At 39.3% G+C, this 27,597-nt stretch overlaps 1 pseudogene; it reads right to left on the bottom strand.

Annotated features, from left to right (window-relative positions):
- Positions 1-1,607: 1,607 nt before the first annotated feature.
- LOC124991343 (elongation factor 1-alpha 1-like) lies at positions 1,608-7,733 on the bottom strand (annotated as a pseudogene).
- Between the last annotated feature and the right edge of the window lie 19,864 nt (positions 7,734-27,597).

Below are 27,597 nucleotides of genomic sequence, written 5' to 3'. Positions count from 1 at the left end.
AAAGAAAAAGGGCTGGGGATGTGGTTCAGTCTTTAAGCACCCCTGGGTTCAATCCCAGGAAAAAAAAAAAAAAAAATGAACACACAGGGACGCACTTCCACTCTAAGCTCTAGCCATCATGACCACTATGGCAGGTTAATATTTTAAAGATATCAGTTCATATCCTTCCTTCAGTCCTTCAGTGTCTCTCTGCACAACTCCCCTCCAAGCAAAAATCAGAAATATCATTGAGCCGCCTGGCTTTGGTTTCCCAAATCCTAAACCCATTGAGATTAAACTAGATGACACAGCAGACAATGGTGCAATGAAGAAAAGTTTCTTGTTCCTTTCACAAAAAGCCCAGGGCTGGGGAGATAGCTCAGTTGGTAGAGTGCCTGCCTCGCAAGCACAGGGCCCTGGGTTCAATTCCCCAGCACCGCCCAAAAAAAAAAAAAAAAAAAAAAAAAAAAAAAAAGAATAAACAAAAAGTCTGGAGGTAGGACTCTGCCTTCGGCCTCTGAGGCTCTTTGGCCCTGGAGACCTGGGTTGGCATCTGAGTCCTCTCTGCCTTCCTATCATGGCTGCGCTGAGATGGCTGCAGCAGCTCCAGCAGCACATCCTCTCACCACCATCTCAACAGGGGAAGCGGGTTGGTGTAGCAGGTGTAGCCAGCATACCAGTAACACCCATGCCCTGTACCATTTTCGTGGATGCGGTCCAACTTCCAGCCAGTAGCACCCAGATTCCTTGCCTGAGAGCTCTCACCAAAAAGCCCCAGGAGCAGTGCCTGACCAGTAACTAATGAGAATTGGGGTATAAATCCGGCTCCCTCACCCCTGTAACTATTTCGCACCTATGTTCTAAATTGTTCCCCAGTTGAATTTTACCACAGTTATCTACACTGGAAATTTGCTTGATAGTTCCATCTTTTACTGAATTTTTGCCTTGACCTACCTACATCACTCCTCCAACCAGTATTTCCTAAGAATAGCTTCCAAATAAATGATTAATGCTTAAATCCTACTTTCAGAATCTGCTCCAGCCCAGACTGGGACAGGAATGAGGGGAGGGACCTTGGGGGGAGTCAGTGCCCACAACAAAGCAGGCTTTTCCTTCCAGCTGCCTTTACATGGTGCTGGGAGTTGAACCCAGGGTCTTGTGCATGTGAGGCAAGCACTCTACCAACTGAGCTAGATCCCCAGCCACTGTCTTTACTTACTTTGAAAAAAAAAAAAAAAAAAAAAAAAAAAAAAAAAATATATATATATATATATATATATATATATTTAGTTAGTTGTAGGTGGATACAATACCTTTATTTTATTTTTTTATGTGGTGCTGAGTATGGAAACCAGGGCCTCATGCATGTTAGGCAAGTGCCCTACCACTGCGCCATAGCCCTAGCCCTATCTTTACTTTTGATTGGAGAAAAACCCTGTGCAGACTCCCTTCACTCATTGGCCAAACTGGGTCCCCAGGCACCTGTGCTATTAAACAGGCTGGGAAAGCAAACCCTGGTGGGACATGGGTAAGGGACAGGGGTTTGTGAATGGCTATTGGGTTAGTTAGTGTTTTAGTTAGAATTAAATTTAATGACAAGGGACAGAAAAGTCTCAAACAAGAGTGGCTTAGACATATAAAAATTCATATAAAAACTGAGAGGGGTTAATGCAGTGTTGGTTGAGGTTCCAAGCTTTGATTTTCTTGCTCTGTGCTATAGTTTCAAACTTAAAGGCCTGGGTGTTAAAGGGAGATGAGGGAAACTTTAAGAGGCAGAGCCTAGTGAGAGGGCTTCAGGTCATGTCATTGTGGGCATGCCCTTGAAGGGGCTAGCGAGACCCCAGCATTTGCCTCTTCCTCCCTTTTACCTCCTGGTCAGGAAGTAAAGGGCTTTGTGCTACCATGTGCTCTTGCTATTATGTGCCACCACTGGCCCATAAGCAGGGGGCTAATTGGTCATAGACTGAAAACCCCTCCAAAACAATGTATAATATAAAGCTGCTCCCAGCCCTTTACACTGCAGCCATTTCTCCCCGTCCCATCTTACAACCTAGCTTGTCAGTCTGTGAACATCCTAGCTAGCTATTGGTTCATTAGTCAGCCTGCAAGTCTCCTTCTCAGTCATTGGTTCCTTGTTAGCCCGAGAAATTCCAATATTTAGGAGAAGCTCCTGCGCCATTTTCTCTCTCTCCTCCTGGCTTTTGCTCTTGTGCTCTCCCCTCTCCCCTCCCCCCTCCCCCCTCTCCCCTCCCCCCCTCCCCCCTCCCCCCTCCTCCCTCTCCCCTCTCCCCTCTCTCCTACAGGGAGACACTCTGTTTGCTTAATAAACTCTCTTATGTGAGTTCCCACTCTGCAGTGGTTTCTGGGTTCTTACACAATGAACCAAAATAAATCTTTCCTCTTTGTAAGTTGATTTATCTCAGATACTTGTTACAGTAATGGGAAAGCTGACTAACTGTTATGCAAGACTTCCAATCCCCAACACCACATAGTACAAGATCATTGTCCTCGGTGGCAGGCGCTGTTCTAAATGCTCCTGTACGCACCATGTCATGTAATATTCCTAACAACCATAGGAGGCAAGTGCTATCATACCTCCATTTTACAAATAAGGAAACAGATAAGTAACTTGCCATGGATCCAATGGCTACTAAATGGCATAGTCACAGGTGATCCGGTTTCAGAATTTATACTCTTAAGCCACATTTTCAATAATAGCTTCCTATTCAGGAACATTGCTCATGACTTTCTCTGCATTTATTTGGGTCTTCTTTTATTCCTCGCACATTTCTTATTAGATTTATTACTAGGTTCTCTGTTTTGCTATTTTTTTTTTTTTGATCTGTAAGCATTTTTTTTATTTTATTTTTTTTATTTTCATCTTAACACAGAGTTGACCTGTTCTTTTTTTTTTTTTTTTTTTTTTTTCTTTTTATTGTGTTTTGCTATTGTTAATTACATCAGTTTGGAAAGTGTATTTTCAAGTCTGGAATATATAAATATAATTGATTTTTGCATATTGACTTTATATCCAGTCATCTTCCTAAACTTATTCATTATAATAATTTGTTCGGGATTCTTATGTAAGCATTGACATCATCTCTGAGTAAAGCCAGTTTCATTTCTTTCTTTTTACTCCTGATGCTCACTTGCCTCTCTCCCCTCTTTCCCTCTTCTACTCCTTTCCTCCCTCCCACATCCCTCCCTCTTTTATCTTACTACACCGCCTAATCCTCTAGTGCAATTTAGAATAGAAATGAAAACACTAAGTATCCTTTTCTTGTTCCCACACCTATAGGGAGGCTGAGGCAGGAGGTTCGAGAGTTCAAAGCCAACCTCAGCAACTTAGCAAAGGCCCTAAACAACTCATTGAGAGCCTGTCTCTTAATTCAAAAAAATATTTAAAAATGGGCTGGGGATGTGGCCCAGTGGTTAGTGGTTAAGTGCCCTGGGTTCAATCCCTAGTACCAAAAAAAAAAAAAAAGAAAGAAAGAAAGAAAAGTTTCTAATGTTTTAATAAGAATGATATTTAATACAAGCTTTTGTAGATACTATTTATCTGGTTAAAAAAATTTTCTCTCTTTCAATCCCTAGTACTAGAGAGAGAGAGAGAGAGAGAGAGAGAGAGAGAGAGAGAGAGAGAGAGAAGAGAAGAGAAGGAAATAAAAGAAGAAAAAGTTCTTTCTTGTGCACACCTGTAGTCTCAGCTACTTGGAAGGCTGATAGCTTGAACCCAAGAATCAGAGGCCAACCTGGGCGACTGGGCAACACAGTAAGATCCTGTCTCCAAAAAAAAAAAATAATAATTTATTATCATGCTAAGTGAAATAGGCCAAACCAAAAAACCAAAGGTCAAATGTTTTCTCTGATAAGTGGATGATGATATATAACGAGGGGGAGAGGTGGGGGGAGAGAAGAATGAAGGAACTTTGGACGGTGTAGAGGAAAATGGGGTGGGAGGGGGTGGGGGACAGAAAGGTAGTAGAATGAAACAGACAGTATTACCCTATGTACATGTGATTACATGAATGGTGTGAGTCTACATTGTGTACAACCATAGAAATGAAAAGTTGTACCCCATTTGTGTACAATGAATCAAAATGCAGTCTGTAAAAATGAAAAATTAAAAAATTTAAAAAATTATAAAAGGGTAGAAGAGCTATAAATAAAAGATTCAAGGATTATTTTCAAAAATAATAAAAATAATAATTTATTCCTGGTTTGCTAAAGATTTCTTCATGAAATCTATAACTATTGAAAATACATGATCTTTCTTTTCAAAACTACTAATGTCATGAGCTACATTTACAAAATTGTTGGTAATTTTAAGATTAGATGTGTATTCTAGGGATGAAGTGAACTTACTTTATGCTACTGTTTTTACACATTGCTGTATTCAGTTTGCTAACATTTTAAGTTTTCAGACCTCTTTTCATGAGTGAGAGTATACTGCAATTTTCATTTCTTGTACTGTCCATATGTAGTTTAGGTATCAAGGTCACACAAGTCTCGGAAGGAACTCTTTGGAAGACATATTAAATTGGAATTATTTGTTCCTTGAAAGCTTAGTAAAAAATTCTTGTAGGCATGGAGATTGCTTTATTTTTAAACAATGTCTTAATTCTTTGGGTTTTTTATTTTTATTTTTGTAGTTATAGATGAACAGCATGCCATTATTTTATTTATTTTTATATGATGCTGAGGATCGAACCCAGTGCCTCCCATGTGCCAGGCAAGCTCTCCGCCACTGAGCTACAGCCCCAGCCCCAATTCGTTGTTTTAAATAATTTTGGCTTATAAAAAAGTTGCAAGTACACTATAAAGAACTTCCACATAATCTTCGTCCAGATTGTCCAATTGTTAACATTCTATCAAATTCACCTATTATTTTCTACATATATTTGGGGGGTTACTAGGGATTGAACCCAGGGGTGCTCCTCCACTGAACCACACCACAGCCTCACTCCTTTATCTTTTATTTTGAGACAGGGTCTCACTAAGTTGCTTAGGGCCTAGCTAAGTTGCTGAGGCTGACTTTGAACTTGCAATCCTCCTGCCTCAGGGCGCCGAGCCACTAGGATTACAGGTATGCGCCACCATGCCTGGGGGTCATTCTTGCTGTCACCAACAGTGTTGCCACATGAATATCTTGGACAGACACGTTCTTGACACTGAAGTCCACGTTGTCCCCGGAAAGAGTTTCACTCAGAGCTTCATGGTACATTTCAACATATTTTACTTCAGTTATGATTAGAGCAAAGGTGAGCCACCATGCTGGTTCTGAGAACACCAGTCTCCACCCACAGGAATAGTGCCAATACCACCACTTCTGTAGACATCCTGGAGGGGCAAAGGTAAGAGCTTGTCAGCTATAGAGTTGGTGAGAGGATACAATCCAGAGCTTCCAGTAGTGTGGTTCCACTGGCATTGCCATCTTTTTTTTGGGAGGGGGGGTCGGGTACTGAGGATTTAACTCAGAGGTGCTTAACTACTGAGCCACATCCCCAACTTTTTTTTGTATTTTATTTAGAACAGGGTCTCCCTGAGTTGCTTAGCACCTCGCTAAGTTGCTGAGGCTGGCTTTGAACTCTCGAACCTCCTGACTCAGCCTACTGAGCCCCTGGAATTACAGGCATGCACCACCACACCCAGCAGGCATTGCCATCTTTATGGGAGATTTGCTATCCCTTGCACCAAGGCATGTCAGCACTTGGCTCAGCATGTTATCACCATTCCAACCAGAAATGGGTACAATGCTACTGTGTTGGGTTGTAGCCCATTTTTTAAATGTAGGTGCTGACTTTCTCAATGATTTCTTTGTATCTCTTTTGGCTATAGGGCAGCTCAGTGGAATCCATTTTGTGAACACCTACACTAATTTGTTTCACACCCAGTGTTTAAGCCAGAAGGCATGCTCATGAGTCTTGGAGATATCACCTTTAAATTAACACCAAATTTAAATTTAAACAGGAACAATCAGGACGGCACAGTCAGCCTGAGATGCAGTTGTAATCATGTCTTTGGTTAAGTCAATTCATCAAGGATATTCACTTAATACTTGCAGGTCTCAACTTTCACAGGTAGTTGGCAGTAGTGAAATCACCCTCACACTCAGCTGCCTGGAGTGCAGGAGAGGGGAAATCAAGGAGAAAAAGGCATAATTGAATAATACCTAAAGAAATCACCATCCTCCCTATCTAAGTGGTCCCACTGGTAACTCAAAACCAGATCCTTGCTGGTTCTAATAAAAGAGTGATAACATTACCTGTTGTGAATGGAGTAGACCCAGCCACAGTTATGCCCATACAACTTAATCCCCAAATCTGAAAAACAATCCTGAATATAAAATGTCTTTTTTTTTTGTTTTGTTTTGTTTTTTTTTTGGTAACGGGAATTGAGCCCAGGGGGTGCTTAACCACTGAGTCACATCCCCAGTCCTTTTTATTTTGAAACAGGTCTCATTAAATTTCTTAGGACCTCATTAAACTGCTGAGGCTGTCTTTGAACTCACAATCCCCCTGCCTCAGCTTCCCGAGTTGCTGGAATTATAGGCGTACACCACCATGCCCGGCCTGAGCATAAAATCTTTTTTTTTTTTTTAATATTTTTAGATGTTGATAGACCTTTATTTTATTAATTTATTTAAATGTGGTGCAGAGGATCGAACCCAGGGCCTCACACATGCTAGGCAAGCGCTCTACCACTGAGCCACAACCCCAGCCCCAAGCATAAAATCTTGATCAATTTATTTTCTGATTTGAAAGAAACAACTAACTAGAGGGTTTAGAAATGCTCCAACAACGAACCACGTTTTCACAAAATCTCTCTGGAGAAAGACCAAGGAGAGAAGGATAATTCAACTGCATTTTTTTCTCTTAAAGACATTCTTCTGATGGAAATCCTTTGATGGTTTCCCAGTACAGAGTAAAAGCCAAAGTCCTTTCAATGATCTTCAAGTTTCTACATATTTGACCTTCACATACCCATAATCAAAATTAGATTTAAAATACGTCATCAAGCAGTGTAAGTCCTCTTCTGGAGTGACCAGTGCCTTGGTGTGATCACAGCAGTCTGGGGTTTCATGGCCAAATTTGTGACTCTAGAAATTTGCTTTTGTCCTGAGCTCAGAGTTAAACAGACAAACTTCCGTTGACTGTGACCATGTCTATTTGTTAATTTACAATGGAGAGGGTACAACTTTCCAGTGAAAGAGATAAGCATATCCTCTATTCACTGTTCTCCTGATACTGGTCTTGGAAATCAGGATCAAGTCCTCATTCCCCAGGTTTTAAAGATTGAACATCCGGGAAACACCAAAGTTTCATTTGAGAGAGAGAAACAGAGATAGACTTTTCTGGAGAAGGGAACCCAGAGCTGGGTGTCCTGCGGGGAGTGGGTGTGTTTTGCCTTTGTATAGATCCTGGGTTTCCTCTCCCTCACCACTTCCTACAAGCTTAAGTACAGGAAAAGAGCCACACAGGGGTACTCATTAGCAACTCCTCATCAGGGAGGAGTGATTCCCTGGAGGTGTTAGCAATCCATTTCCTTTTCTTTGATAATTAGTCAGTTAGCCCTCCTCTCTCCCACCTCCCATTTACTGTCTGTGATGACCACCTGTCCTTCACCCCATCTCACTCCTTTCCTGCTTTATAGGCAGAGTTACTGACTGTGCTAGTTTTTTATCACTGTGGCCCAAACAGTTGACCAGAACAACTTAGAGGAGGAAAAATTTATCACCTACTTGCTCCAACCATGCCCCACCTGCCTAGTTTCCACCCAGTAATCCACTCAAATTATTAATCCATCAAATGGATTAGTCCACTGATTATGGTTTTTTATAATCTGGAAGGATGAAATCAGTGTAGGAACTGTAGGGAGTAGGGTGGTGTCAGATGGAAGGCATTATTTAATGTAGGCAGTGGACACCTCAGACACTTTTGATGGGACTACCAAGTAATACACCTTTGAAGAGCAATTAAATGCAATCTATTAAACTTTAAAATGCATGCACCTTTTGATATATTAATTTCACTGCTTGCAGTATGGTATAGCTTCTGTTTATGTTATGGACAAAGCCAGCCTCAGCAACTTAGCAAGATCCTAAAGCAACTCAGTGAGGCCCTGTCTCTAAATAAAACATGAAAAAGGTCTGGGGATGTGGGTAAGCACCACTGGGTTCAATCCCTGGTACAAAAAAAAAAAAAAAAAAAAAAAAAAGCCAGAAAAAAAAACAAGCACCTTGAATTAGAGAGGCTCTGGAGTGCCATTCCTACAAAGCCTGGAAAGGACATGTAAGAAATGGTGTTAGTAGGAAGCATGGACAAACCACTTGGGTCCACCTTTACCACTCAAGAAACTACACCAGCTCAAGGATCAGAGAGAAAATCTGCTGAGCACTGCCTATGATAGGGATTAATGCAAAATTTTTGGCCCCTGTTTATGTCCAGAAATTTCCACCTGGTAACAATGAAAAGAATTTCAGACAGCATGATTAAATTAAGAAAAAGGCTGGGGAGCCAGATTGTCTAAGTTTAGATTCCAGCTCCACTGCTTATAAATTGTGCAATATTGGGCATGTTGTTCTCATCTGAAAAATGAGGATCTAAGCAGTGCATGTTCATATTCAGAGAGTTGTAGGGGATTTGAATGAGTTAATATATGGAGGAAATTTAGTTTCTGGCACATGGTAATCACTTGAAAAAATGTGAATTGTTATTATTGGTATTATTAGGCCCACAAAGAGAGGGAAGGCAGCCTCTAACTCTGGCAATCTTAAGACAAGGACATGCTTTTTATTGTAAAAACACTAGTAATGTTTGACTTTAAAAAAATGTGCATGATTTCCTTTAAGGAAAAAAAACTGCTGAAATAAAAAAAAAATCCAGGTCATGGTAAATTTGAACGAACTATCCAGCTTCACCCCCGTGGTATACCGGAGCAGGCAGGTATTCATTCATTCATGAACACCAAGGCCAGTTTCCCTCTTCCCGCTATGGAACTGTTTAACTCCACCTAATTTGCCATGTATATCATGCCCCCTTGTTAATTTTCTCTTAAAGCACAATATGAATGATTAATTTTGACCTTTCTTAAGTCTAACTGCTTCAGACCACACTGTCCTGAGATTTCATTCAGTGGGCTTTTCTGAATTTTCACTGCCCTGAGCTCAGAGCCCACGTTCACAGCCTGCCTTAGACTGGCTTCTTCTCACTTGGTCCCTGTCTCTGGCTCTCCTCCCTCAACTCCAGGTCTCACAGTGATGAGCAAATTCCTTGCCTTCTTGAAAAGTTCCACTGGCTTTCTCACCTGCATATAGAATAAAATAGTGACTAAAAGCAAAATAAAATAATAGTGAAGTGGGAGTTTTATTTGTTTGACCTGTCTAATTAGAAAAAACTTTAAAAATGTAGTTCCCGTTTTGGTAAAGATGTTGAAAAACAAGAATTCTCTCATATTTTGTAGAAGAGATCAGCCATCTTTTCTGGGCATAAATCTGGGCATATGTACCAATTTTTTTTTTTTAGAGTGGGACCAGGGATTGAGCCCAAAGGCATTGAAGGGTGCTTAAGCACAAAGCCACATCCTGAGCTCTTTTTATTTTATATTGAGACAGAGTCACACTAGGTTGCTTACAGCCTTGCTAAGTGTGGAGGCTGGCTTTGAACCTGTGATCCTCCTGCCTCAGACTCCTGAGCCACTGGGATTATAGGCATGTGACACAACACCTGGCTGTTATCAATATTTTTAATGTGCATGTCCTTTGACCAAGTATTTCCACTTCTGGGAATTTAAGAAATATAATCCAAGTATGCAAAGATGGATATACAAGGATTAAATGTAGCTTTAAATGATAATTATAGATGATTGATTACTTATGTTGAATTATACAATGTATGCCTTCATTAAAATGAACATACAGCATTATTTTTATTGATATGGAAAATAAATACCTAGCATATAAACCAATGTTTAGCCCATGATGATATGATGATATCTGGTAAATATTTATTGAATGAATCACCATTCATAATATATTAGGTGAAAAAAATAGGTTATGGAAGTATATATATATATATATATATATATATATTCTTATTTTTGTTCTTGAAAAATCAATATGTGTGTATGTGTGCACGCACGTGAGTGTGCACTTTCTATCCCTCTATCATTTCTCTATCTCTACCTTACTACCTGAAAACATCCTGGAAAGACATTGATAAAGCAGTGGGGAGCTGAGTGGGAGGACTTTCACTTTCTACTGATTGCACTTTGATATTGCTTGAATTTTTTTTAACAAATGTCAGTTTTAGAACTTTTTTTTTAGTTGTCAATGAATCTTTTATTTTATTTATTTATATGCAGTGCTAAATATTGAATCCAGGGCCTCATACATGCCAGGCAAGCACTCTACCACTGAGCCACAACTTCAGCCCCAGTTTTAGAACTTCTTAACTCCTCTTTGGAAAGAACAAGAATGTATTGTGTAGAATTTACTAATAGGAATTTACACGGATGATGGCAGTGTCCAATCTTACAATCTTACAAAGATAATTTGATGTTGTATTTCAAAATCTTCAAAAATGTGCATACCACATGATGATGTAGCAATTTTACCTGAAGCAATTTGTACTACACATTTTACTCTATTTTCTGTTCTTAATAACACAATACTACAGGCAATGTAAATTATAGAGAAAAGAGGTGTATTTTCATTCACAGCTCTGGCCCAAGTTGAAGGGCCACATCTGGTGATAGCCTTCTTGCTACCTGAGTCCTAAGGCGGCATGGGGCATAACGTGGTGAGAGACGGGGGCATGCGAAGCCCTAGCACAACTGGCTTTTATAGCTGCCCCACTCTTGAGATAAGCAATAAACCATCAATCCATTAATCCTATGAATAAATTAACCCATTTATGAGGGCAGAACCCTAGTCGCCTTTTGAAATGCTCCCCTGGTCCTACCTCTTAATGTCTTGTAAGAAAAATTAAATCTAAACATGAATTTCAGAGGGGGAACCATATTCGAACCACAGTTGGAAGCAAATTAAAATGCCTAATAAATGGTTGGGGGTATAGGTCAGTGCTAGAGCATGTGCCCCACATGCACGAGTCTGAGTTCCATCCCCAGCACCACATACAAAACAACACCAACCATAGGAGCTAGTTAAGTACATTTTAATGTCCAGATGCTGGAACAGCACACGGCTGAAAATATAAGTATATTTTAGGGATATTAAGAAAGGGGTCCTCCCCTTTTTCTAGAACTCTTTGCTCTTTCCATATTCAGTAAGTGGTAGTCATCATCTCAATGGAAGAAAATACTGTTAAAATTTAAAAGGTGAAGAGCCAGTGTGGGTAAATGAAAATGAACTCAGAGCAGACACCGGTCCACCCTCCCTACCTTCTTCCTCACTGTCTCACTCAGGAAAAGAAGAAAGGGGTTTAATTGACTGGGATTTACTTTCTATTCCCAGATGGAAGTGGCCTTAAAAAAAATTAAGTTCATTATATAAAAGAATATAGTTATAGTTCTTGCATACCTAGGTTTGTATCGATAATGATTCTGAGATTTCTTTCTTTCTTTTTTTCTTTTCTTGGTACTGGGGATTGAACGCAGGGGTGCTTGGCCTTGCTCAGTGGCTGAGGCTGGCTTTGAACTCATAATCTTCCTGCCTGAGCCTCCTGAGCCATTGGGATTTCAGGCATGTGCCACCACGCCTGGCTCTGAGATATCTTTAGTGCATGAAAAAGATTCAATATATATGTACCAAAATATTCACAGTGAACTTTAAAAAAAATTCCATTTCTTTTTCTTTTCACTCCTTTTTTTAGGATGAATCATATCACCTTCAGAATTGAAAAGTTAGAAACACTTCTGAGTATGACTTTTCTTGTTTCTGTTTATATACTAATTTATTTTGCAGTGCTGGTGTTGAACCCAGGGCCTTGTGCATGCTAAGCAAGCACTCTACCACTAAGCTAACCCCTAGGCCTATCTGCTCTTTCCCAACATTCTATTAATGCTAAATTACCACTTAGCTGGTTCTACTGAGTATGAGGGTGTTTATACTAGTAGCTATGGACATTACTAAGTTTATCTTCTTTTACTTTGCATTAAATTCCACTTTCTTTCTTTTTTTGTTTTTGGTACCAGAGATTGAGCTCAGGGACTCTCAACCACTGAGCCACATCCCCAGCCCTATTTTGTATTTTATTTAGAGACAGGGTCTCACTGAGTTGCTTAGAGCCTCGCTAAGCTGCTGAGGCTGACTTTGAACTCATGATCCTCCTGCCTCAGCCTCCTGAGTTGCTGGGATTACAGGAGTTTGATACCATGCCTGGTCAAAGTAGTCCTTTCTCTTTAAAGAAAAAGAGGCAGTGAAAGAAAATTTGATAACTGTTTCCTCCTAGTGTTTTATGCTTTCATTGTTTAATTATACGACAATGAGGAGAGATGAAGATGAAGCCTGGAGGTGACACAAATCTCCAGCCTAAATTCTGATTTTAGCTCTGTCACTAATTCTGTGTATCTGAGGCCCCAGAGGCTGTTTTCTTGCAATGACCTGACAAGCTTTCCTATTGTTTAGAATAGTGCTGTAGATCTAGATAACGCTATTTAACAGCTCTTTCAAAACATTTTTGCATGCAGATTTTCATACCATTCTCAGAGTGCTATATATTCTCAAAGCAAACATATTTAATTTACAGATGATGAAATTGAGAAAGAAAAGATTAAAAGTTGACTGAGGCTGTTCAGCTGGGTTGTAGGGCAATAGAATGTTCAGGGCCCTGGAACTCCAATCATTACACGAAAACGACACAAGGAACAAACCTTTGTGAAGTGCACCCCATGAGCAGGGACCGGGGACCATATGGCTTATCCATTTGAAACACTCTGTTTTCTAATTTCAATGTTCCTCATCACCATTCTTTCAAATGGCAATGTGAAGAGTCCATCCTAGAGAATCACAGTCGTGGGATAGGAGTCCCCTGTGTTTCTTCTTTGCTAGCAAAGCAGTAAACCTTCTTTTTCCTTTTTCTCAAAATCATGTCCTCTTTATTGGATGGCATCGGGGATAAGAACCAAGTTTTTGGCAACAAATTTGGTGATCTAGGTGGATCCAAGAACAGTCCCCACTCCGGCTTCCTTGGTCAGGCCTGCCTCACCAAGGAACCCCACTTCCATGCCGAGGATGTAAGGCCAACTTGCTGAGAGCCAGCCGCTGGAGAGTTAGGAGAGGGGTGAGTTTGGACTGGAGGAGCTATTCCTGTAAGTAAAAGGAGGGACTGAGGGACTGTCCCAGCAACTGCTGAAGCTCCTTTTGCTTTGGGGAATTCCCCTGCCTGCTCTCCCAGAATGGTATAGTTTGCTCCATCATAGTCCACTTGGAAACTGAACTCAGTGAAGTTGTGACACCATTGACCATTTTCATGATCCCTGCCCTATGTATGCCTTGTCCAGTCACTTTTCATCTGCCACTGTGTACCTCTGAACTACTCTTATGCTGAATACCCTTAACTGTCCACATCCCACCATAGAGAGAACAAGGACTTTGGGTTACTTCCCCCAATTTCACCCTCTTTCAGCAGGAAGCGGCTTTCAGATGTTGTCACCCATTTTTCCATAGAAAGATGGAATGTAGAAATTGACAATGAGGAAATGCAACAGTGGCCCTTTATGCTTTGAACGTAGCCCTTGCTGCTCTGCCACTGCAACTTAGTTTTAAAATGGACATGTTTCTTTCTCTTTTTCTCTCCCTGCTCCTCCCTAAGCTCTCCCCACCCCTAATTTTAGGGGAAAAAGGATTACCTTTCTTCCCCATCCTAAGCAGAGCTATCTGTCCCTGAGTACACACCCACCACAGGAACAAGTAATCCAGACTTTGGGGATGGTGCCAGAAGATCTCAGAAATGACTCTCCCAAATTAACAAGTGAATTACAACTCCAACAGAGAACACATGGAATGTAGCCTTTGAATCACCTCTTTAAAAGCCCCCTGTTCCTGCTGATGGGCAGAATCACAGCTTTGGGGACAGAAGTGCCCTGTTTCTCCTTTGCTAGCAAAGCAATAAACTTTTTTCCTTTCTCTAAAAAAAAGAAAAATAGAAAAAGTTCATCCTAGAGCTACGCCATAATTTACCATTTCCCTGGTTTTGGACATTTTGCCAGACATGTGTCATTGAACTTCAATGATCCCAGCAGGTGGAAGAAGATCCAAGAGGCAGTTAGGATAGTAGATGTGCTTCATTCAGAGCACAGACACCAGCCTTCAGCCCTCAGCCAGCTTCAGCTTTAGCCCCCAACCAGTTCCATTTTGCCCCAGTCAGTTCTGTTTAGCCCCCATCAGCTCCATTTAGCCCCTGAGCCTTTTTCATAGGCCTTTTTATATACAGGTCAAACAAAGAAGGTGCACTGCCAACAGGTTACATAAGTGGGTGCATGTTCACAAGAAAATGTTTACGACCTTGAATGCATATCCTAAATCAGAGTGTTTCTGACCTTGACTATACAGTGACCATGACATAGCCCATTCATGGCCTTGATGACAAACTAAAAATATAACATAACCCCTCTGGAAGCCTGGGTGACGAAACCTAACTATAGCTACTTTGGGCCTGTCCCAACAATCATATAATAGTTTTATAGAACTGGGAGTTCAATGACAGTTATTGGCTGAGTCACCACCCCCTGAGAGAAAGTACTTAAGTGTCTTCTGTCTCCTCTGTCTCTGCAGAAATCCTAAATTGAACATAGTTTCAGGGGTATGATGAGAATATTTTGAAGACTGACATAGATATTAATACTTCATTAATAAAGGGAGAAGTATAGGAGTCATCTAATAAGGTACCATTTCTCCTTGAAAGATGATTCACTTGCTTGATTTTTCTCTCCTCATTTTTTACACCCATGCTTATGGTCTGTCAGATTAGCAAAAACTAATTTCATCCAATTTTTCAAGTGTTTTCTCTGTGAAAGACAAGGATGGTACTTTAGTCTGTGTGGGTTGTTATAACCAAATGCCATAAACTGGATAGTTTATGAACAACAATTTATTTCTTATAGTTGCAGAGGCTGGGAAGCCAAGATGTCAGCAGATTGAGCAGCTGATGCTGGTCCACTTCCTGGTTCCTTGACAGCCATCTTTTGTTGTAACCATATATGGTGGGAAAGGGCTAATAAGCTGAGGTTCTGCACTCATGATCTAATCACTTCCTAAAGGCCCCACCTCCTAACACTATTACTTTGGAGGGTAGAATTTCCATGTGTGACTTTGAGAGAGATACATTCAGTCCATTGCAGAAGGCATCTATTAATTTTTTGCTGTATAACAGAAATATAAAACAACAAACATTTATTATCTCACACGGTTTCTGAGAGTCAGAAACCCAGGGGTTGGGCTGGGGTTGTGGCTCAGTTATAGAGTACTTGCCTAGCATGTGTGAGGCACTGGGTTTGATTCTCAGCACCACATATAAATAAATAAAGTCCATTGACAACTAAAAAATAAATTAAAAAAAAAAGAAAAGTAAAGAAACCCAGGTGTGACTTAGCAAAGTGGTTCTGAGTGTTTCCCATGAGGTACAGTCAGGCTGTTGACTGGAGGTCAGTCACCTCAAGGCTTGCTTGGGGCCAGGGAATCAGCTCACTCTTGCTGGCAGTGGTTGGCATTCCTGGGTTCCTCACTGGCTCTTGGCTGGAGGCTTCATTTTCTCACCTGGCCTTTCCATAAGACCACTTAGCACACTCAAGACTGAAGCTGCAATCTTTCATAACTCAGCCTTAGAAGGGACATACCATCTTTTGGGTTATATGCTTTTGGTCACATAGACTAACACTGAAATGATGCAGGAAGGGCCTAACCCAATGTGTGAATACTAGAAGGCAGAGTCATTGGGGAGACCCTGGAGGCTGGATACCACAGCATCCTACTGCCTCTGTAACCCACTCTGGCCTCCTGAAGAAACAAAGAAAGCCAAGTTCACTGCTAAATGGTAAGCTTACTATTTAGTCACTCTGGGAAATGCAAACAACTTACCCCTGGTTTGCCAAGTACCCGTAGTTTATAAAGGCATACGTTGTAGGGAATGAGATTTTTTTTAAATTTAAAAAAATTTTTTAGTTGTAGATAGACACAATACCTTTATTTTATTTATTTATTTATATGTGGTGCTGAGGATCAAACCAGTACCTCATACATGCTAGGCATGTACTCTACCACTGAGCCACAACCCCAGCCCATCTCTTGGTGTTTTCTAATTGACATTTTTCCATGTTTTCTGTTGTGCTTATCTTACATCTGAACATTGACTACAATGCACTCTTGATATGAGTTACTTCATGATGTCTTTATTTCTTCCCTTGAAGCAACTAACTCTATATAAAATTCCATCAACTCTGTTTATAGGGTTACTGATGTTTTTCCACAGTGAGTGCTTTTTCCCCTGAGGGCTGCCAACTTTATATTAATAATTATGACACTTTTTTTAATAGAGTTTTTGTTTTCCAATGGGCTCTTCATTTCCTTTTCCCACAACCCCTACTACAATGTGACACCTATAATGCAGTGTCCTTGCTGGATGTGGTTCCCCTTTGTGACAGTCAAGGCTGATACAGTTCATGCCTGTCTACCTACCACTGTACGTCCTCACTTATGAGGTGGCACACCTTGGCACTATATGTTCCTGTATGTCTTCTCCCATAAAATAAAATGGAGTCTCTCCAAAGCAAGTTGCGTTATGGGAACAGTAATGGCTGGGCACTGTGGCAGGCACCTTATAAACACCAGTGTCTCTCAACAGGGAAGATCTGGCAATGTCTGGGGACATTATATTTAAGGTTGTCACACTGGAGAGGGTACTGCTGGCACCTGGTGAGTTGGAGATCAGTGGTGCTCTTTAACATCCTAGAGTGCACAGGTTAGTCTCCACAAGAAGGAATTATCCAACCCAAAATGTCAGTAGTGCTGAGGTTGAGAAACCCTGGCATACATTTGTATGTAGTCCCCATAAAGGTCCCACAAGTGTGATTGTTTTCCTGTTCCAGACTAGGAAGCTGGTCCTTTCCTCAGTTTCATTTCCCTGGACACTAAGACTGAGACAAGATAGTTTTCCTAGAGGAACTAGAATTAATAATCAAGGTTCTGTGTAGGCATTCTGTGCTCTTTTTCTTACTACCTCCACCTTGGTACAGGCCTCTATTAGCTGACAATTAGTGCAGGTCTGATGTCTGTGCTGTTCAAACTGCAGTTTTGGATCTATTAGTGATTTGTGCATGAAATTAGCAGTGACCTGAGACCAGGAATCAAAAAAAAAAAAAAAAAAAAAAAACAATAATAAAAGACAGCTGGGTGTAGTGGCCCACACCTGCAATCCCAGCAACTTGGGAGGCTGAGGCAGAAGAATAGTTCAAAGCCAGCCTCAGCAAAAGTGAGGTGCTAAGCAACTCAGTGAGACCCCGTCTCTAAATAAAATACAAAATAGGGCTGGGGATGTAGCTTAGTGGTCAAGTGCCCCTGAGTTCAATCCCTGGTATCCCTGGCCACCTCCCCCCGAAAATAATAAAAGACAAAAAATACTTGAACATGTATAGAAATACTGCTTTGTGAAACTGTAGTTTCAGATATTGCATAAACTATTCCTAATGTAAACTTTGTTTCTTACTAAGTTTTGCAATCAAGATGTTTAAAAAATCTGCTCAATGTAGTTGCTGAGTTGGGGATGTAACTAATTAAGAAACCCTTAGTCATGATCCCTGAGGATAGATGATCTTCTGTACCCTCATGCCAACTTGCTCCACTTCGGGGGCAATAGGAAGGAAAAGGTGAAATTGGGTTAATTTTGTACTGAAGACAGTATCTTCCCAACAATCATCCATTATTTACTAAGTATCTGCTCTACCTGGGTCTGGGTCTATTCTAAGTGGTAGAGACCTAGTGGGGAACAAAACAATGAGATTCTGATGGAGCTGACATTCTGGTTGGGGCAGACAGATAATTATCCACTAATGCAGACTGTTGCCACTACCAGAGCTGTTTCTGCTTGGGCACCTCCTCCTCCCACATTCCAATTGGTTACTCCATTCATACACTGCTCCTTTTTTTTTTTTTTTTTTTAACCCCCCTAACAATTCTGATTCATATCTCCTTCCAGAATCAATGCAGGGATCAACCTCAGTACACACAGAAGTTAGAGAAAGGAAATGTAGAAAAAAAAAAAAAAAGAAGAGGATTAGGAATGAATGAGATCAGGTAATGTAATACAGAAATTCTGCTATTTACTAGAACTTTTTTCCTTCTTTTTTTTTTTTTCAGTTGTTGATGGACCTCATTCTACTTATTTATATGTGGTGCTGAGAATGGAACCTAGTGCCTCACACATGCTATGCAATCACTGTACCGCTGAACTTTTAAAACACTGTTAAGATACTCTAGAGTTGTCATGAAGAAATGACAAGATGTTAGAGCTCTTAACCTCTGGATAAAATATTGTATATTCAAACACTTTGTTCTTCTTTCCAATTTGTTTTATTTTACTGTGGGTTTTTTTTTTTTTTTTTTTTTTACAGTTTTGGGGAGTCCATCTCATGTTTATAGATAATGATTCTTCCTGAACAATGGATTCTGCAAGTAGGAGCAAAAAGACCATGAATTATTGATATGGAGTCAATAAATAATAAGACTAGTGCCTCCCTTGTTGCTATGATACAATAACACTGTGTGATACAGATGAACTGTTATACCACAGATATTTTGAATTTTATAAGATGTCATATATGGGGGGAGGAAAGAATAGAAATTCACTGGGTTAGACAAAGGGGAATGAAGGGAAGGGTAAGGGATGGGAATGGGAAAGACAGTAGAATGAATCGGACATAACTTTCCTATGTTCTTATATGAATACATGACCTGTGTAACTCCACATCATGTACAACCACAAAAATGGAAGTTATAGTTCATGTATGTATAATATGTCAAAATATATTCTACTGTGGTGTATAACTAAAAAGAACAAATAAAAAAATTTTTAAATTCACATATGTATGTTAATTGCATCTGTCTAGAACTGGAAGTATCCGGTTTGTGAAGTAATTTGAATTTTGGGTCAATGGCAGGCAAGGACATTACCCAGAATGAACCTGGGAACTTAAGTGGAAATCACTTTTAAGCTCTGGGGCATGTGCATGGTATGGAGCTTGGACAGGTGAGTCAGATCTTCATCAAATGGTGAACTTGAACCGGCTACATGTGTGTACTAGGCACAGGGGTTAAACAGTGAATAAGAAATAGTCCCTGCTGCCTAGGAGCTTGTCAGGGAAAGACAGGCAAATTAGCTAGCAATTTTGTACTGGGAGGTAAGGGATGTAATGGGGTAGAAACAGAAGTTCATGAGAGGAAGCCTAACTCATAAATTTCTTTCTAGGGGAAAAGCGTGAATGAGTGGAAGGAGGGCAATTGAAAGCACAAAGAGGGAGGTAAGGAATGGAAGAGGTACTTAAAAGAAAGGAGAGGTCACAGAATGACCAGAGCTGTCTGAGCACCACACATGAGCATTCTGAAGGACACCAGGAGAGCTCCCTCCTACCACAGTACTTGTAATCCTAACTGTGGAATTCTGCGTTTGAATACCATTTTTTTGATTCTGTTAAGAGTACTCATATATCAAAAGGATGGAGAAGGAGGGCAAAGTACCTCTTAGCTTATAAATTTTACCTTGAAAAGCAGAATCCATGGTTCTGAGAGGTAAGAAACAGGAATGGTAGGTTTAAATAACACTGCAGAGAAGAACTCAAACAGTAACTTTAAACCAACTTTTTTTTTTTGGTCATGAATTTATTCTTCAGAAATATGTTATGATTATGGACCATTCAGCCAGAAAACTACCCCTACCCCGCCACCTCCACCAAGTTCTGCATTAACTTCATAGAACCTGTGTTATCAGGTTAAAAACTCCATGGTTTGAAGCACAGGTATGGCCAGTTCCCAGTAGAGTGCAACATGAGGAGTTCCTGGGCAGCTGTGAGGAAGTCAGAGAGGGGGAAGGGAAGTCTCTAGAAGAAAGGAGGAAGAACTTAAAAGGAAGTGTCACATAGGACATGGCAGCACAGGCCTGTAATCCCAGCAACTCAAAAGGTTGGTCCTTAGCAATTTAGCAAGGCCCTGGTTTAGGAAGACTGCTGTGTTCAATTCCTGGTACCAAAACAAACAAACAAACTCTCACAATTTTCCCAACATTGGCCATGGAAGGTAATGGTGTACTATGATAAAAAGAAGCTAGATGCTGTGATGGATAATGTTAGGTAAAGACTCTTAACCATTCTTTCAGCAGAAAGGTTTACCTATAATCTTAATCCTATAGAATAGAGGTTGTCAAATTATAGTCTTCAGTCCCAATTTAGTCCACCGCCTCTTTTTATTTGCCAGCTACATGTTTTTCTGTGTGACCTGAAAGCTAAAAATGGTTTTAACTTCTTTTTTTTTTTTTTTTTGATACATGGATTCCTCTCCATGTTTCCCAGGCTGACCTTGAACTCCTGGGCTCAAGAGATCCTCCTGCCTCCGACTTCTGAGGGTTGGGACTACTGGCAAACACCACTGAAGTACAGAATTGATGAAATGTGAAAATTACATAAAGTTTAAATTTCAGTGCCAATTTGAAGTTTATTGTTATGCAACATGTTCATTCATCTATGGCTGCTTTTGGGTTTCAGTGGCAGTTAGTAGTTATGCCAGAAGCCACATAACCAAAAAACCTAAACAATATGTACCATGTAGCCAGGCGCTGTGGTGCACACCTGTAATCCCAGCGACTCTGGAGGCTGAGGTAGGAGAATCTTGAGTTCAAAACCAACCTCAGCAACTTAGCAAGGTCCTAAGCAACTCAGAGAGACCCTTTCTCTAAATAAAATATTTTTTAAAAAAGGGCTCAGGATGTGGCTCAGTGGTTGAGTACCCCTGAGTTCCTTGGTACCTGCCCCCCACCAAAAAAAAAAAAAGAAATATACTATGTGGTAGACCTTTATAGAAGGACTCTTTTTAAAATAAAGTTAGTAGGCATCAAAAGACCTAAGTGATAGTGTATTATTTGGGGCTACAATCATTGAAATAATCTTTCTCATAAAAGCAGATCATTTAATTTCCTACATTTCAATTTACAAGAGATTTTTAAAAAGATTTCACCTACTCGTGACATTTATATATATTAAAAAAATTTTTTTTAGATGTTGATAGCCCTTTATTCATTTATTTATATGTGGTGCTGAGAATTGAACCCAGTGCCTCACACATGCGAGACTTATAAATTTTACTTTGAAAAATTTACCACTGAGCCACAATCCCAGCTCCTCATGACATTTATATTAATCTTTAGGAAACATTGCTAAAGCTAAGATAATTTTAAATGTACAATTAATCTACATATGAACTCTTAAGTTAGGGTGATATTTTGTTTAAAGCACAGGGGGGAATAAATAATATAAAAAATTGGAAGATAACTTATTACTTAACCCACACTACTTTCTACTCTCACTGCAATTACCTGTTTACTGGCTGGGATATACGTCACTTTGCTAACTTTAGTGCAGTTATTTATTTTAAGTATGTGTAGTATCTTCTATGCTACAAATTAGAGCACTGTGACAATTACAAATTTTTTCCCCCCAAAATTTAGTTGACCACTGTAATGCAAGAGTCCTTTCTGTGATCCATGAAATGATATTTTTCAAGAAAGTTTCTGGGCTGGGATATAGTTCAGTGGTAGAGCACTTGCCTAGTAGTGTGAGGCCCTGTGTTAGATCTGCAGCACCTTCCCCAGCCCCAATTTCTACCCAGTTCTAAAGCCTCTTTTCTGATCCCCAATCTTCTAACTAAAGTCTTTATCCTAAAGATAATGCTTCCTGTGTTTGGGAATTAAATTTCTGCCTTTTTCCTGTATAAGAACAAATTGGCTACTATATATAGTTAATAAGTTAGAACATTTTTTAAAAATTTGCCAGCTTACTTTAGTAATTTATCTTAGAGTTTTACTTTGATTGCTTTACATTTTGATTTTGGAATTTAGCAAGAATAGTTTTCTCAAGGGCTGGAAGGAATTAGTAAAAATCAGTAAGTGAATATAAAAAATGGTTTTAACTGTTTTTTTTTTTTTTTTTTTTTTTTTTTTTGTCAAAAACCAGAGAAAGTCTGGTTGAAGTTTAGGAATTATTTGGAAGGTGCATTTCATCCTGATTAATTTATCTTGACTGATGCCTGGGTTTCCAGTCTATAGGAAATAAACCAGCAGGGGTAGAATGACCCAGAGGGGACCCCAAAAGACTTAACCTGGAAGTTGTAGCCTAAAATGCAGTGACAATAGCTAAGGATGGGGTCTTCTTGTCAGCACGTATACATGGCATCTGGGTTCTGTGGTGTAAGCCACTAGAGAGCATAAACCACTTTTTCCATCCTATTAGTTGACTGGGAAATCTGTCTTTAAGAGTGACTCTCATCCCCAGCCCTGCTTTGTGGAGTGGAGAGCATTCCTAGGATTCAGGGTTTACCAAGTTCAGGCCATTGTGTATCAAATGCTCTCATATTCATCCTGTTAACTCTGTAAGATGCATAGTGTGACCATTTTGTTGATGTCACCCAAAAGTGTGCAAGAAAGTTTCAAGGAGGCAAGAGAAAATTATATGATCCAATCAAAGAGCCTATGGAGGAGAAAAGAGACATGAATTTTTTTTTTATTGTAAACAAATGGGATACATGTTGTTTCTCTGTTTGTACATAGAGTAAAGGCATACCATTTGTGTAATCATAAATTTACATAGGGTGATGTTGGTTGATTCATTCTGTTATTTTTCCCCTTCCCCCCACCCCTCCCATCCCTCTTTTCCCTCTATACAGTCCTTCCTTCCCCCATTCTTGCCCCCCTCCCTAACCCTCACTCTAACCCTAAAACTAACCCCTCCCACGCCCCATTATGTATCATCATCCACTTATCAGCGAGATCATTCTTCCTTTGGTTTTTTGAGATTGGCTTATCTCACTTAGCATGATATTCTCCAATTTCGTCCATTTGCCTGCAAACGCCATAATTTTATCATTCTTTATGGCTGAGTAATATTCCATTGTATATACATGCCACAGTTTCTTTATCCATTCATCAACTGAAGGGCATCTAGGTTGGTTCCACAATCTGGCTATGGTGAATTGAGCAGCAATGAACATTGATGTGGCTGTATCTCTGTAGTATGCTGATTTTAAGTCCTTTGGGTATAGGCCAAGGAGTGGGATAGCTGGGTCAAAAGGTAGTTCCATTCCAAGTTTTCTAAGGAATCTCCATACTGCCTTCCAGAGTGGCTGCACTAATTTGCAACCCCACCAGCAATGTATGAGTGTGCCTTTTGCCCATATCTTCTCGAACACCTATTGTTGCTTATATTCTTGATAATAGACATTCTAATTGGGGTGAGATGGAATCTTAGGGTAGTTTTGATTTGCATTTCTGTTATTACTAGAGATGTTGAACATTTTTCCATATGTTTGTTGATTGTGTGTAGGTCTTCTTCTGTGAAGTGTCTGTTCATTTCCTTAGCCCATTTGTCGATTGGGTTATTTGTAGTCTTGGTGTTGAGTTTTTTGAGTTCTTTATAGATTCTGGAGATTAGTGCTCTATCTGAAGTATGATTGGCAAAGATTTTCTCCCACTCTGTAGGCTCTTTCTTCGCATTGCTGATAGTTTCCTTTGCTGAGAGAAAGCTTTTTAGATTGAATCTATCCCAGTTGTTGATTCTTGCTTTTATTTCTTGTGCTATGGGAGTCCTGTTGAGAAAGTCTGTTCCTAAGCCAACATGTTGAAGATCTGGACCTACTTTTTCTTCTATAAGATGCAGGGTCTCTGGTCTGATTCCGAGGTCCTTAATCCATTTTGAGTTTAGTTTCGTGCACAGTGAGAGTTATGGGTTTAGTTTCATTTTGTTGCATATGGATTTCCAATTTTCCCAGCACCATTTGTTGAAGAGGCTATCTATTCTCCATTGCATATTTTTGGCCCCTTTGTCTAGTATGAGGAAATTATATTTATTTGGGTTTGTGTCCGTGTCCTCTATTCTGTACCATTGATCTACCTGTCTATTTTGGTACCAATACCACGCCGTTTTTGTTACTATTGCTTTGTAGTACAGTTGAAGTTCAGGTATTGCAATACCCCTGCTTCATTTTTCCTGCGAAGTATTGCTTTAGCAATTCTGGGTTTCTTATTCTTCCAGATGAATTTCACGATTGCTTGTTCTACTTCTGTAAGGTACATCGTTGGGATTTTAATTGGAATTGCATTGAATCTGTATAGCACTTTTGGTAGTATGGCCATTTTGACAATATTAATTCTGCCTATCCAGGAACATGGGAGATCTTTCCATCTTCTAAGGTGTTCTTAATTTCTTTCTTTAGTGTTCTGTAGTTCTCATTGTAGAGGTCTTTCACCTCTTTTGTGAGATTGATTCCCAAGTATTTTAGTTTTTTCGAGGCTATTGTGAATGGGGTAGTTTTCCTAACTTCTCTTTCTGAAGATTCATCACTTATGTATAAAAATGCATTGGATTTATGAGCATTGATCTTGTATCCTGCTACTTTACTGAATTCACTTATGAGTTCTAAGAGTTTTCTGGTGGAATTTCCTGGTTCCTTTAAGTATATAATCATATCATCAGCAAATAGGGATAGTTTGAGTTCTTCTTTTCCAATTCGTATCCCTTTAATTTCTTTGGTCTGTCTAATTGCTCTGGCTAGAGTTTCAAGGACGATATTGAATAGGAGTGGTGAGAGAGGGCATCTCTGCCTTGTTCCACATTTTAGGGGGAATGCTTTCAGTTTTTCACCATTTAGAGTGATATTAGCCATGGGCTTAGCATAGATGGCCTTTACAATGTTAAGGAACGTTCCCACTATCCCTATTTTTTCTAGTGTTTTGAGCATGAAGGGGTGCTGTATTTTATCAAATGCTTTTTCTGCATCTATTGAAATAATCATGTGATTCTTGACTTGAAGTCTATTGATACGGTGAATTACATTTATTGATTTCCTGATGTTGAACCAACCTTGCATCCCTGGGATGAAACCCACTTGATCATGGTGCACTATCTTTTTAATATGTTTTTGTATGCGATTTGCTAAAATTTTGTTGAGAATTTTTGCGTCGATGTTCATTAAGGATATTGGTCTGAAATTTTCTTTCCTTGATTTGTCTCTGTCAAGTTTAGGTATCAGGGTGATATTGGCTTCGTAGAATGAGTTTGGGAGGGTTCCCTCCTCTTCTATTTCATGGAATACTTTGAAAAGTATTGGAATGAGCTCTTCTTTAAAGGTTTTGTAGAACTCGGCTGAGAAACCATCAGGTCCTGGACTTTTCTTTGTTGGTAGGCTTTTGATGACTTCTTCTATTTCATTACTTGAAATTGGTCTATTTAAATTGTGTATGTCCTCCTCGTTCAGTTTAGGCAATTCATAGGTCTCTAGAAACTTGTTGATATCTTCGAAATTTTCTATTTTGTTGGAGTATAGATTTTCAAAATAGCTTCTAATTATGTTTTGTATTTCAATCGTGTCTGTTGTGATATTTCCTTGTTCATTTCGAATTTTGGTGATTTGGGTTTTCTCTCGTCTTCTCTTTGTTAGTATGGCTAAAGGTTTATCAATTTTGTTTATTTTTTCGAAGAACCAACTATTTATTTTGTCAATTTTTTGTATTGTTTCTTTCGTTTCAATTTCGTTGATTTCAGCTCTGAGTTTAACTATTTCCTGTCTTCTACTACTTTTGGTGTTGGTCTGTTCTTCTTTTTCTAGGGCTTTGAGCTGTAGCGTTAGGTCATTTATTTGTTGAGTTTTGCTTCTTTTATTGAATGCACTCCATGAAATAAATTTTCCTCTAAGTACTGCTTTCATAGTGTCCCAGAGATTTTGATATGATGTTTCTTTGTTCTCATTTACCTCTAAGAATTTTTTAAATTCCTTCCTAATATCTTCTGTTATCCATTCTTCATATAATAGCATATTGTTTAATCTCCAGGTGTTGGAGTAATTTCTGTTTTTTACTCTTTCATTTATTTCTAATTTCAATCCATTATGATCTGATAAAATACAAGGAAGTGTCTCTATCTTCTTGTATTTGCTAACATTAGCTTTGTGGCATAATATATGGTCTATTTTAGAGAAGGATCCATGTGCTGCTGAGAAGAAAGTGTATTCACTTTTGGTTGGATGGTATATTCTATAAATGTCGGTTAAGTCTAAATTATTGATTGTGTTATTGAGATCTATGGTTTCTTTGTTCAATTTTTGTTTGGAAGATCTGTCCAGTGGTGAGAGAGGTGTGTTAAAATCACCTAGTATTATTGTATTGTGGTCTATTTGGTTTCTGAGATTGAGAAGGATTTGTTTGACATACATGGGTGAGCCACTCTTTGGGGCATAGATATTTATGATTGTTATGTCTTGCTGATTTATGGTTCCCTTAAGCAGTATGAAATGTCCTTCTTTATCCCTTCTGATTAACTTTGGCTTGAAGTCCACTTTATCTGAAATGAGGATGGATACCCCAGCTTTTTTGCTGGGTCCATGTGCATGGTAAGTTTTTTCCCATCCTTTCACCTTTAGTCTTTGGGTATCTCTTTCTAAGAGATGAGTCTCTTGCAGGCAACATATTGTTGGATCTTTCTTTTTTATCCAATCTGCCAGTCTATGTCTTTTGATTGATGAATTCAGGCCATTAGTATTCAGGGTTATTATTGAGATATGATTTGTATTCCCGGTCATTTGACTCATTTTATTCATTTATTTGTTTATTTTTGACACGACTTGGTTCCTCTTTATTTGAGAGTTCCTTTAGGATATCTCCTCCCTTTGCTGATTTGCTTCTTTGTTTTTTATCTCTTCTTCATGGAATATTTTGCTGAGAATGTTCTGTAATGCTGGCTTTCTTTTTGTATATTCTTTTAGCTTTTGTTTATCATGGAAGGATTTTATTTCGTCGTCAAATCTGAAGGTAAGTTTTGCTGGGTATAAGATTCTTGGTTGGCATCCATTTTCTTTTAGGGCTTGAAAAATGTTATTCCAGGCCCTTCTAGCTTTTAAGGTCTGGATTGAAAAATCTGCTGATATCCGTATTGGTTTCCACCTGAATGTAATTTGGTTCTTTTGTCTCACAGCCTTTAAATTCTGCTTTATTTTGTATGTTAGGTATTTTCATTATAATGTGCCTTGGTGTGGGTCTGTTGTAATTTTGTGTATTTGGAGTCCTATAAGCCTCTTGAACTTGATTTTCCATTTCATTCTTCAGATTTGGGAAATTTTCTGAAATTATCTCATTGAATAGGTTGTTCATTCCTTTGGTTTGTTTCTCTAAGCCTTCCTCAATCCCAATAATTCTCAAATTTGGCCTTTTCATGATATCCCATAGTTCTTGGAGATTCTGTTCATGATTTCTTACCATCTTCTCTGTTTGTTCGACTTTGTTTTCGAGGTTAAATATTTTGTCTTCAATATCTGAGGTTCTGTCTTCCAGGTGTTCTATCCTATTGGTTGAGCTTTCTATGGAGTTCTTATTTTGGTTTATTGTTTCCTTCATTTCAAGGATTTCTGTTTGGTTT

Source organism: Sciurus carolinensis, chromosome 8 (genome assembly GCF_902686445.1).
Source record: "Sciurus carolinensis chromosome 8, mSciCar1.2, whole genome shotgun sequence".
Taxonomy (NCBI): domain Eukaryota; kingdom Metazoa; phylum Chordata; class Mammalia; order Rodentia; family Sciuridae; genus Sciurus; species Sciurus carolinensis.
This window is presented reverse-complemented; position numbering and strand designations above follow the sequence as displayed.